This window comes from Lathamus discolor, chromosome 6 (assembly GCF_037157495.1).
Source record: "Lathamus discolor isolate bLatDis1 chromosome 6, bLatDis1.hap1, whole genome shotgun sequence".
In the NCBI taxonomy this organism is placed as follows: Eukaryota; Metazoa; Chordata; class Aves; order Psittaciformes; family Psittacidae; genus Lathamus; species Lathamus discolor.
The window spans coordinates 5300439-5313961 of NC_088889.1; positions in this window are offsets into that span (position 1 = coordinate 5300439).

Consider the following 13523-nt stretch of genomic DNA (forward strand, 5'->3'; position numbering starts at 1 on the left):
TACACATTTTTGCATTTATTTTTATGTGTGGCTATCTGGACATGCATCCTATCCATTTTAAAGGTTCTTCCAAGTCAGCCTGAGGCCTAAATGTGTCCATTTAGCTATGCCTTTCAATGCTGTAAGGAAAGGACGCACATACTTGAGTTCAAACTACATGTACTAGTCATGACTTGTGCTCAGGGAATCACAGAATGGTTTGTGTTGGAAGGGACATTAAAGCTCATCCAGTTCCAATCCCCTACCATGGGCAGGGACACCTTGCACTAGAGCAGCTTGCTCCAAGCCCTGTCCAACCTGGCCTTGAACACTGCCAGGGATGGGGCAGCCACAGCTTCTCTGGGCACCCTGTGCCAGCGCCTCAGCACCCTCACAGGGAAGAGCTTCTGCCTGAGAGCTCATCTCAGTCTCCCCTCTGGCAGGTTCAAGCCGTTTCCCTTGTCCTGTCCCTACAGGCCCTTGTCCGAAGCCCCTCTCCAGGTTTCCTGCAGCCCCTTTAGGCACTGGAGCTGCTCTAAGGTCTCCCCTTCAGGAGCCTTCTCTTCTCCAGGCTGAACAAGCCCAGCTCTCTCAGCCTGGCTCCATCTGTAATGTATTTATTGTATGCACTCATGTAGACATAGCTAATCTGGTTTTGCCTGATCTGGAGAGCCAGTATATCTCTATGCAGTAGCATGTGTGCAAAGGAAGCATGTTGGTGTCAGTTTGCAGGCATTTCACATTCTCAGTGTATAGAATGCTGACCACTGAGTGCTTATGACAACACCAGGGTCAGTAATAACAGCTAATGTTCAAGATATTTTAATTTGTCAAGTCAGTAATGTCTGTATTTTTTGCACAAACTGACTCTATTTTCTGTCATCCACAAAAGAAACAATCAGAATTGGAACAATGTGAGAGAATCATAGAATCATAGTATAGTTAGGATTGGAAAGGACATTAAGATCATCCAGTTCCAATCCCCCAGAAGAAGTGACCTTTGTTTTTTGAAGGAATGCAGAATATGGCCAAGACTGGGTTTTAATAGGATTTCAATTTTTGCCTCATGCTTAGAAAGAGAAATCTTCAGATTTCTCATCCCAGGTTTGGAATCTACATCCCTAGTAAAGGCTTTACAGGTTATTTGTAGCTGTCTGGCAAGCCAAAGTGAAGGACTGTATCCATCAGCTGCTCTGTCTAGTGAATTTGTTAAGTGAAGCAACCCTCCTGAAGATCTCCTTGGGAGCATTTCATACAGTTTGCTAAGGAACCAGGAATTAGGATTTTATTTTTATGGCAAAAAGGAAAACCAATATTTCAGTCTCCAGCACCTTGAATAAAACCAAACACCTGATTTTTCACTGCTTCATCTAATCATTCAGGCCCATGCAAAATGGGCGCAAAACAAGTATAGACGCTCTGGTTTGTACTTACTTTTGTTAACTGAGTCTAAAAAGTGATTCCTAATATGACACAGAGCGCCAGGGTGGTGAAACAGGTCCACTTTGCTTATGCAGAACTGAGTATACAAGGGGCAAGACAGCAGAAAATTAGGGCATGGGGGCCTATCCCAATTCCCCTGAAGCAAATGGGAGCTGGATTAAGCCTAAATCTCTAATTACATAGGGGTAATAGTCTATCAGAACTCCCACTGAAGCAAAAGGGAGTTGGATCAAGCCCAAGACTCTAATTGCATTTTTCCTTGCCATTTTTGTTCATATACTTTGTTTACTCTGGCTCATCATGACATTATTTTGTAATTATTATGATGAGATTAGTGGCCATTAGATATCTGATTTCTGAATGGGATGACTTGTTCCTAGTCACTGATGTCATTGATGTATGTCAGAAAGGTTTGCATTCTGGTGGATATGGCAAGAGATAGATGAATTTGTCTAATGATTGCAATGGCTTATACGTTCCCCACCAGCACTTCAAAGAGCCATACTGCTTTTCTGTGTGCAGAAAACAATATAGTGCAGAGAATTTTTCTTCCGTTTTTAAATCCTGATGTTCATATCAATTCCTTTGAATTTCCACTGTGAGGACTGGATTTAGCTAAGGAATTTGACAAGAACAGAGCATTACTGACTATGTGATAGACAGCTATTCTTTGGGGAAGGTTTCCATGATACCTGGCATTTTGGAGAGCCTCAACTGTTTGGTTTGTTCACTATCAGATTTCCTCCTGCTCCTCTGAGGTCAACTCTCCGGTGGTATTCACATACATAGAATCATGGAATCATAGAATGGTTTGGGTTGGAAAGGACTTTAAGATCATCCAGTTCCAACCCCATGCCATGGGCAAGGATGCCTCACTCTACACCACATAGCCCAAGGTTGGGTCCAGCCTGGCCTTGAACGCTGTTGGGAACGGAGCATCATACAGATGTTTGGGGGGGTTTCCCATCTTGAATCCCATCCCCAAACATCACAGTTCTAGAGTAAGAAGAGGGTTACAACATATATCAACCAAAGAGAAGTGTACTCATCCTTCTAGCAGTATCCTGACTGTGCCATACTGGCAGTATTAAAACTAAAGGACTGTATAGAGGTCCTGGTACACGATGGGAATTCTCACTGACGACAGCAGAAACTGCATGCGTCACTCTAGGCAGGACTCCAGGTAGATGACGTCAGTGTGGCTTGGAAAACATCAAAGTAGGAAATATATGCTGGAGCAAGGGGCATTTCTGCAGTCATCCTTCATGGCATAACTCTACTTAGCTGCTCATTAATAACGTCCTGAGACAGATGGGCACTGCTTTATTTTGGTGGTTTTATTGATTTGTCCTAATTTGTACTTCCAGTTTGGGACCCTAAAATATAAGCTCAGACTTATAGAAAGGTTTTAGCCAACACAGGTGTAGAGTTCTGGAACAGAGTGGAAACAGGCAAGCAAATGAGCTATGGATTTTGATCAATTAATGAAAGGAATTCTGTAACAAGGTTGTCCAAAATAGGACGGCTTTACTCATCAACATAGGAGATCCCATCTGCTGGAAGATCCTCTGTATTGATCTGGGGAGCTAGGAAGAAGATAGTTATCAAACACTTTGGAAGGACACGGTGAATCATTGATGTATGTATTCACTGCTTTCGGGGACAGAAGGACTTTGACCAATTTGGAGGTGTTTTGTTCCAAATTAATATATTTTTGGCTAAAGCGGAGGTACAGAAACGTCGAACCATGCGATAGAAGGCACGTCTGTCAATGAAACTATCCAGGGGATGTTTTGGTAGGCAGCCTTCAGTTACAGAGATATAAAGTCTAAGTAACCTCAGTCACTTCACTGGGGTCATTCAAGACTTAAACTGGCAGAAAAGAGGAAGGAATATCTTCCTTGTTGCATCTCTTTTACCCCAGTTAGAATAACACAGCCTCAACATACATTTCCTAACTGCAGTAGGAATATGGTTGTCTTTCAAACTGAGCAGTATTTTGGTGTTTAGCTCACTTAACAGAGTCTCTGTCAAAGAAAAACGTTTTAGCTTTTTGAACTTCCAAGTCTGGTTTGCAGTGTTCCCAATGGGCACATCAAAATCCATAGGGCCATAGCACATTGCAGTCCTAGCGCTCAGTTATTAATCAAGAGGGACATTTGCTCAGAATAAACAGAGTGAAATAGTTCATGATAACAACAAAATATCTTAAAGTAGATCTATAGACTATCTAGCTTAAAACTGAGTTCCTGCATTTATAATGAAGATTAGTTAGAAATAGTTACATGGTTTGTGTAAAATAGTATCACAGGGCCATTAAAGCCTGTAATACTATTCTGCTTTAGTATCACAGAATAGTGGTGGTTGTATTCTGTGATTGCTGCCCTGGGCTGGGTAGAGCCTGAGAACTCCAGGAGGCAGAGGAGGAAGCTGGCCAGTCCAGCTTCACCATTTAGCACAACCAAAGCTCAGTGACACATACTACAAGCTGTGAAATGCAAGTGAACTTGTAAAAATTGCTCTTTAGTAGCTCAGTGTGCTATTAGTAACAAAGGTAAGGAAGCTATTCAATACATATACCTTAACTAAGACTTCTACCTGAACATTGCTTTTGAAAACAGCAATATAAAAATACTTGTCACATCCATTTTAAAAGATAGGTTCTGGTTTGCAATAAGAGAGAACACCAGGATGGGGAAAGAGTTTCATCAGTAACTGGGATGGGGAAAGAGTTTCATCAGTGGGGACTGACATAAAGGTCATAGAATCATAGAATCATAGAATGGTTAGGGTTGGAAAGGACCTCAAGATCATCTAGTTCCAACCCCTCTGCCATGGACAGGTAAGCAGGTCTTTCTCTGTGTAACTTTAATGACAAGCCGTCATTCTCCTGTCCCCCTTTCACCCCCAGTACCAGCAGATGCAGTGAAGCTGATGGAGTCTTGGGTGGGTTCAGAGGGGTTGGCTCTGGCAGAATTCTGCTGGAAAGGGGAAAAGTGCAGGTTCTGATACACAGCTTTCATAAGTAAGTACCGAAATTACGTGTCATTCAGCAGCTAAGCATTGCCTTAAACACCGGTATCAAGGTGCTGGCTTAACAGTAAATAATAAGAAAAAAACTGTGTTAATAAAATCCTTCCTGGTATAGAAAAAAAGTTAAGAAAACACATTGTACATGCAAAATGTTCTTTGCTTTTTTGAAGGAAAGAGTGTGTATAAAGAAAACTATTTGAGCCAAGTTTAAGAAAAAGAAGTCTGCATGTAGTAATGGTCCAAAAATTGACTGTCTGAGGTTTTGCAGTTCATTGTAAGTGAGGAAAAACTGATTCCTCACAGAGTGCAGGCAGGCAGATGACACTGCGTAGGTTTGAGCTGGGGCTCTGTGTAGGTGACAGAGAGTGATTTCATGGAGTTAGATGGTAACTCTTTACACAGGTTATTGTCCACATTTCAGCCCCCAAGGTCTGAAAATCAAGGTAAATCTTACTGCTTCTCATGAAGTTTATTGCAGATCTCTGTGCAGGAGGAGGAGGTCATGCTGCTTTACCAGGCAAAGTCCCGCTCTCTCTATGTTGTACATGGCAGTGTTAGAGTGATAAAAATACATGAAATTGACCTGAATCCTTATTGGCAAACATGAGAGAACTTGCTAAAATCACTGCAGCTGCAGATGTTCACATCAGAAACTTCGGCTGTAGTTTGTCAGCAAGGTGTGGAGATTTTTGCTCTTAAAAGGTTAGGAAGTTTCCTGTCATGGGTCAGTGCCATGTACCATGTAACTCTAGATTAGCAGAGTGCTTTTATATACAGGGAACTGAATGTGCCTGCTAGGAACAGGTAGTTTCCTGCCCTTTTTCACTTTCCGGGAAGACACATGCAATAAACCTGCAGCAAGTGAAGAGTTAACAGGACTAGGGGCTAATCGCAGAACAGTTGCTGACTGGTGGGTTTCAGCAGTCAGACCCCAAAGAGGCTTTTGTGGTCAGACCCCAAGAGGTGGTTGCAGAAGCGATGCACTGGGGGGGGTCAGTTGGGTTCTTATAAACTAGTTAAAAGCTGTTGATCCAGTGGAAAAAAGTGTAATAAAACTGATATTTGCTGCTTAATGCAGAGCGATTTAATGCTGTAGAAGGTAGCTTTTCCTCCTCTTATCCATCGGGTCCTCTGGGCTGGCCACTTTCATGACAGGCTTTTTTGCGGCTGAGGACGCAAGGGCACAGCAAAGATGCCATAGCTGAGACTGTGCAGTCCGTGGGAGAGCTACACAAAAGAGCCCTGCAAATGGCAACACAGCAAACTGTCACCATTAGATTCCAGGGAGGTTATAGACCTCTAAAAAAATAAAATCTGGGATTCAGGTGTTTGGTTAACCCTTTGGAAGTGGGACTTCTAACAGGGAGGGTAGCTTGTCTAGGGAAGCACTAGCACCATGATCTGCTGTGAAAGGGGTAAGAAAGGGTAAAATCAGCAACTCCATGGGGCAGAATACCTGCAGAGCAGGTACTCTCTTAAAGCAGACTCTTTTCATACCTTGTAATAGTTACCTTCCATGTATAAAAGCACCTTTTCTAGTAGAAAGAACTGTCTTTATTAATGATTAGTGGGCTCAAAACTTGAATTAGCTTTGTTTGCAGATACAGAAATACTCAAAATCACCTGAATAACACTAATTTTTATTTAGTAGCAATGCATTTTTTAATTTCCTAGATGTTAAAAACAGGGCAGTTTACGAATTACATTTTAAACGAGTTTCACATCTCGTTTAAATCAGAGTTTGTTCCACATCTGGCTTAAGGAAAAGTTTGTTACACTTTTAGACCGAAGTTTTAGCTGTCCTGTTTGGATTTAGTGAGGCAGGGTTTGGCTCAAAGGAGGGTATTTCTGAACGAAAACGTTATCAAAGCTTTATTTTTGGCAGCAGCTTTACAAAACGACACGAGGTGAAGTTTCCTACACCTTGTGTAGATTCAAGCTGTTGCTCTGCTGAAAGTGCTCCCGATCGCTTTGGATCAGGCCCATAACTATCTTTGTCACCTCAAATGGAGCCATCAGTGTCTCTCCATAACAAAACCCTTGTTAACCCTTCCCTGGCTGGCACTTTCTCAAAGGCTCGCATCGATTCCAGCAATTCCAAGTACCAGCAGTGGAAAACTTTGCTGCTTGCTTTGGTTAGTCCTTTCCAGAGCATCCTGATTTAACTCCTTTTTTTTTTTATGGAGAAAGTAAAGGAGTTTTCACCAATTCTACCTCTTCTCTTCCAGTTCAAACCTTTCTGTATTTGCTGGGAAGAATTCCTCCCAGTTTGCTTCTTTTTGGTGGCAGGGGAAATGGAACCCTATGGCTTAACAGTATATATAGCCCAGAGGCATCGTGGTCATAGGTAAAATAGATGGAACCACTAATTCTTCACAACCCTATGCTAGCAATAGCATGCACCACGAAGGCCTGATCCTGACTAACCTTCCGTGCCTTTCGCTGCCCTCTCTGCTGGACACCTGCAGGTTTGTGACTGGAAGCTGGCTTTGTGCCCTGCTTTTCCATAGTGCCCAGGTCCTGATCCCGTGGGGGACCCATGTGCCTGGGACCACACCGGCTGCGGGGCTCTACAGGGTCCTGCTCTGCCTCTGTACCTTGCTCTCCTTCTTGGGTTTAGAGGCACTTGTACATGAGGCTAAACTGCACTGCTTACTGAAGGAGTTTATAAATCCTGGGGGCTACAGCTAAACAATGATTTCCAAAATGACGTTATCCTGTTAAAATAGCTCCTATAAACATCACAACTAAGGATGCTTTCTGCTCTTTGCTGGAAAAGTAAGGGGTCTCTGATGGCTCTTTGGAGGTTAAATCCTACAACCTTTAGTGAATAGTCATGCATATTCATGAAAATAATCTCAAGAAACTCAATAAGAGCGTTTCTGTGGATCGGGATTATTCCTAGGAGTGCAGGTTACTTTAATACGGCCCCGGAAGAACCTCCAGTTGATAATGCTGGAGTGCTTCCTCTCATAGTACCTGGCATTTAGAGCTGAGTTTGGAAAGCAGTAAATCAAAAATCAAAGTTCAAACTTTTAACTGCACGTCTCCAAATGCAGAATCCATCAAAACAACAGGAAGTATTTCAAATGAATTACAATACCCAAGTCATCAAAAGTGGTCTTCAGCTGTAGTTTGTTTGGGTTTCTTCTCTTGGATGTTTAGGATCTGCAGCAATCAGTTCTATAAAAATTACCACCTTCAGGACAAACATCCTGAATTTTAAACTAAATAGGCAAAATGTTGTAAAGTACAAGGGTTTTCAAAGGAAAGAAATTAGTGATTGGATTTGTAACAACAATTTGCACATTTAACTTGGAAATCAGCTTTTTCTTCCAGATGAGGGAGAACCAGAAGTAGCCAGAGCATTCAGCAAAGGTAACTGTAGAAGCTTTCAAAGCTGTTTTGATAACATACTGTTTGCCACAAACATTTTCCCATAATCATAAACCCCATATTTTCAACATTCAGAGAAAATTTCCTACAGGGTTTTGGACCTCCATAGTTAACTTAGGCAAAATCCCTACTGCCTTTAAATGTGCTGCTCAAAATGAAATCATTTTATGTCTGGGGTGGGGGGGAAAGGAGGGTTGAGCTTTATATAGCTTTTGTTTGTATATATCGCATGTAGTGAAAGATTGACATAGAGAGACAGGTTCTTCTCATTATCTAGAAATCAGACTTGAAGGAAATAAAAAATCAGGAGAGATTCAAATGTAGGGGCAGCTCTATAGGACTGCAGCATTCAACCAGATGATTCCAGTTGGGCAGCTATTTTTTTTTTTAAGTGAATATTTATACTAAATGTCATCCAGTTAAAAAAACCATTTTCAGGAAAGATATTTTCTTATATTATATTCTAGGAACTTAGACTCGTAATAGCCAAAGTACTACGCAGTCTGAAGCTAAATATAAAACAAAGTAAGCTCAGTTATCTAATAGAGATACAAATACAAGTATTGGGGAAATCTAGTTAGAGCAAGAGTTGGGTGTTTTGTACCTTAATATATAGAAGAAAAAGCTGAAGTGGGACTATTTTATACTTCAGCCAAAATGCCAGGTAAATATTTTTTTCCTTCTGCTGGATTTATTTCCTAACAGTAATAAAAAAGATTTAAATTATCCAATATATCCAAAGAGTAATAATACCTAAGAATTACCAAATTTATCTGGTAAAAGTTAGGAGGCAATTGGATTTGAAATTCCTGAGGACTGATCCTGCTCTCTGGAAATCAGTGAGAAAACTCCCTTTGGCTTCAAAGGGAGCTGAATTTCATGTCAGCTTATTTAGATAGAATTTATTAACTCTTCAGTATTCTGCTACAGAATAAAACTTCACTGTTGCTTTAAAAGCAAAGTAGCAAAAATTGTAGATTTAAAATCTAAGCAAAAAGGAGTAGCAAATACTGTAAAAAAAGCATTTAGGTGGTTGCTATTATTAGTCTATCAGCTGATAATTTGATAAAAAGAATTCCGTCTTATTTATCTACTGGTTTACAGTGGTTTGTAGGACTTAAATGTTTTACATTCGCCATTAATATATATAGGATCTGAAACAAATAAAGCCTGCCCTTACAGAATAAAAGCAGAAATAGGTTTTAGCAATCAGAACAATTAGATCTGGCTGTTGTATCTAAAACTTAGTTACTTCAGCACTGACATTTTCATGTGAGCAATAGAAAATAAAGCAGAGAGATCTTTGCATCAAGAAAGAACTTCTTTGAATAAAATATACAAATTTGGTCTTTCAGACATCAAAAATACCTTTATTTGTGAGTTTAAATTTGTTGTTTCGTAAACACATTGTTTAAATAGACATCCTTTGTTTGGTAGGATTAAAACTTAACAATTTGTACAAGGAGAAAATACTTTGGTAAGAGCAGACAATAAATAGAAGTCAGTTTGAGGTTCATCATTGTTCTATAGATTCCTATAGTTCATACTAATTCATATGATTTAGAACCTAAAATAGTAGAATCGTTGCTAATCTTTACTGAATATATTTCTGTGAAGAAGTTATGCTTTTTCCTCTTTTGCAGAAATTGCTATTGACTTTTGCACAGAAAAACAGAGGAAAAAAGGCAGTGAATTCAATCAGAATTCACAAATTCTCTGGAAGCAGATTTATTTATTTTGGAATTATTAATAAGAAATTATTGGAACAATTTTGTAAAGTTAATTTCTGTAAAAACCTTTTTGAAAGTGATAAAATTACCTTAGAACTGACTGCAGCTGGAATACAGCCCTCTTTCAAACTGAATACAGTATAGCGTAATTAACAACACATGTGGATGTAGACACAGTTACAATTATTAGGGACATTAATTTGCATTGTTCAGTCTTAGTGGGGGGTTTCTTCTTTCTGAAGGCTTTTGAGCAGTTATCAATGAAATGAAAAGGGAGATTTGAAAAAAAAAAAATCAGTTTCAAACCTTCCTTAAAGCCCTAAAACATTTCCAAACCTTTCAATGTGGTTTGATAGATTTTTGCCAATTGTGTATAGGTTATTTATAAATCTTCTTATGATAAGAGATTTCTATTTATAGCTAGTTCATCTCTCATTAAACTGACGGAGCAGACAGGGTTACATCATACTTGTTTGTAAGTGGAACCGAGACTTATTTAACAGAACAATGAGCTATAGAAATGTTCTACATGAAGTTTTATCCAAGTGAAAGCATTTGGAATAACTGATATGTAGGAACAGTCCCATATTGATCATGCGTCTGGAAGCTATATCTTTTCAGTTTCTCCTTAATGTTCTTGGAGGTTTTATTTCCTTTTATGGCTTCTAGAAAAAGAAACACAATATCCCTGTTGTTTTAGTATTTATAATAATGAATATAAACTGATTTTGCTTTGAAATTGAAAGAAATTACTGACAGGAGGAGACAGACAGCAAATTTGCACAAGTAACTTCATGCAACTGAAGTTTTAAAGTCCTTGAAGTAAAGGACAGAGTTTAAAAGGACAAAAGAAAACAAACAAACCCTCCCCTATTTGAATAAAAGTGTTTTTAAGTGTTTACTGCAATTTTTTTAAGAGGGGAAAACAGCTTTCTTGCCTTGGTAATGCATTCTAATGCAAAGCATGCTGTTAAAAGTCAGGATGAGAGTCCTATCATTTAGCAGAACTTAGCTTTTCAAAAGACTGGTCAGCTCCTTAAATTTAACTGTAACTACAATAAATAAATGCAGTTTTCATGAACTAAATAAACTTCAGCATTTACCTTGCAAAAGGATAACTGCATGTATCTGAGTGATAGAGACATGAGCACCAGAAAAGTGATTTTTTTTTCCAAGGAAAAAATTATTTCCACGTAACTTTTAAATCAATGGGCATCTGCTTCTGGCCTTCTTAGTGCTATGTTCAGTACAATAAACTAGGCTTTACAAACTAAATCAAAGGTAGGTACAGTATGATCTGAAGTGGGAACAAGCTCAGAGTCAGCTCCATGTAGTGGCAGCACATAAATACAAATGTCAGGAACAAAGTTCAACTTCTTTGATTACAATTTCCACTGAAATACTACCTTAAATTTGAGTTTGTTAATTGTAGCATCTTCTATGAAATCATGTGCTTTTAAAAGATATAGTAATAAGCTTAAATATGATGATGTTATTAAATATTTCATTGATTAGAAAGTGAGCTCTGTAAGCCATAGTGTGAGCCCAAGATGCAAGACAGTATTTATCTATTTAGTAATATACTTTATTCTTTATTTATCAATGAACAGCTTTAGAGGTGAACTGTATATTCTCCAGAATAAATTCACAGATGCATTCCTCTCTTAGTTCTTTTTGTCCTCCTGTCACACAAATTAGGTACTGTTTTGGCTCTCTAGAAATAATGCCAGAATTGCTGAAAGGGTCATACATATTCTCAGTTTGTTTTAAATCCCCCCAAAGTTTCCCAAGATCTATATATTTCCCATTAAAATAAGGCAGATGTGGAAGAGGATTCAATGTAATCCATTCATTGAAAAATTCCTAAAGATGAAGATTCAGCTATAAATTATGATTACAGTAAATCAGTATTATCTAATTTGATAGGAATTTCTTCTGTAGGACAGCATAAATATAAGACCAAGTCCTGCAGTCAAAACTCCTACTGATGATAGTATAAGATTAAGCAAGGCAGATGCTGCAGGATCTGGAATGCAGAATCCTCATTTGTGGCAGTAATCTTATAACCAAAGAAATACCCATATTAAAGTTTCAAGTTTTAATACTTCATTTTCTACTACAGCTATCTCAATTTCATTTCTATTTACTAATACTACTACTTTTGTCACAGTTTTCATTGTTAACGTATTTCAAACAAGAAGCCCCAATTGCTTGGTCTCCGGTCTCTAAAAATCCATCCTGTCAGGGTGAGAATTAATTAATATAGCTTTAATTAACTTAAAGTTTTCCCTTTCCTTTTTTCTCTTTGCTTAATTTGAGAAAGGGGAAAAAATAGGACTCAGTTTAGTATAATTTCCCAACTCACATCAATTCCTGTATTTCTATGGGACTAATTCATGGGGTGGTAATGACATGCTGCTACTAACATGCATTTTTTTAACCTAAAATATACTATTAATTAAATTTATTTCACTGAAAAAAATTCCATGTAATTGGCCTCAATGTTTATCAAAAAGTTGTAAATTGTGGTTTTAGTCTTTAACTGCTAGTTTTAATGGTCTTTATACCTAAGATATAGAATGCTATTTATAAAAACAAACCTTGTGCTTTTAGGATGCAAAGCAACCATTCAGACCATCTTCACCACTCTTCTGTTACAATAATGCAGCAAATCTGTGTTTTGTGCCATAGGGATATGAGATGGCACTATGTGCACAAGGGCATCTAATGGGAAATGAAAGGAAAGCAGACAGGATACAAGGATATCTGATTTAAGTGGGTTGATACCAAACTTCTTTGTAAATCACTGAACTGAGGATAGAAAATTTCAATTCATATAAAACCATAGGTGTGAAGATATGAAATTATATAGACTGTGATCTATGTAAATCCAGCCAAAAGCTTGGCAGTCATCACTAGGCTCCCGTGGTAGCAGTGACTACTTGTGCTGCAGTCTGACTCCACGTAGGAATGGAGTTTGGAGTTGAGATGTCGATGAGTCGGAGGTACCACCTAAGCTTCGTAGCTGGAGACAGGCCTGCCTACCCTCAGAGCTGGGATAGGGACTGTTCGGGGTCTGGATATCCAACTGCATTCGCTCAGTCCTCCAGAAATTCTGGATTAGGCCTGGTTTTGTCAGAATTATTTGGCCACATTTTGGTGCACTTGGTTTTAATCAGGTTGTGTTTATCAGTGTATTTCTGTATATGATATTCTATATTTAGGGATTGGACTTTCTGATTATTCTATCTGCTTGGTTAAGTGAAACTGAAGTTTTAGGAATAGAAAGCTACTATTTCTAATTTTTTTTAATGCTATTATATAGAATAGACTCAATATATAATAGATAATATATAATTTACCTGCTGGTGCATTTATTCCTTACCCATATGAGATGGAAGGTAACACAAAGCTAAAAGCTGTTAATGGCCGCCTTAAACTAACAACTGGTAAAATGTAGGTGGATGCTGATATATTCACGTGCCATCTCTGGGGGCTCCACATGTGCCTCATTTTCCTAATTTGATTAAATTCAAGGATTTTTCCCAAATATAAGGTCATTTTCTGGAATTCCAGAGTTCACTAGTTACACACGGATGTGCAGCAGTGCAGTTATGGGTCATGTTCTTCAACTGCATGGTATGTAAGTGGTACAGAAGTTCTGAAGGGGGAAAACAACTTAGCTAGGTTGTGTCAATTAACAGTGTGCTCCCCATGTTTAGTTAATGTGAGTAGTGTAATGGAGTGAAGTTTGAATTAATCTGCGTGAACCTTCTCTTTTGACTTTATAGTCAGATAACTGCATCCCTTCACAGAAACACAGTTAGAATGGCTTCAACACCATTATTGAGAGACACATAAAACCTGAGCAGAAATATCTCACCTTAACCTATATGAAGTGGCCACTTCATACTGCTTTGAGCAGCAATAAGTACTTGGACC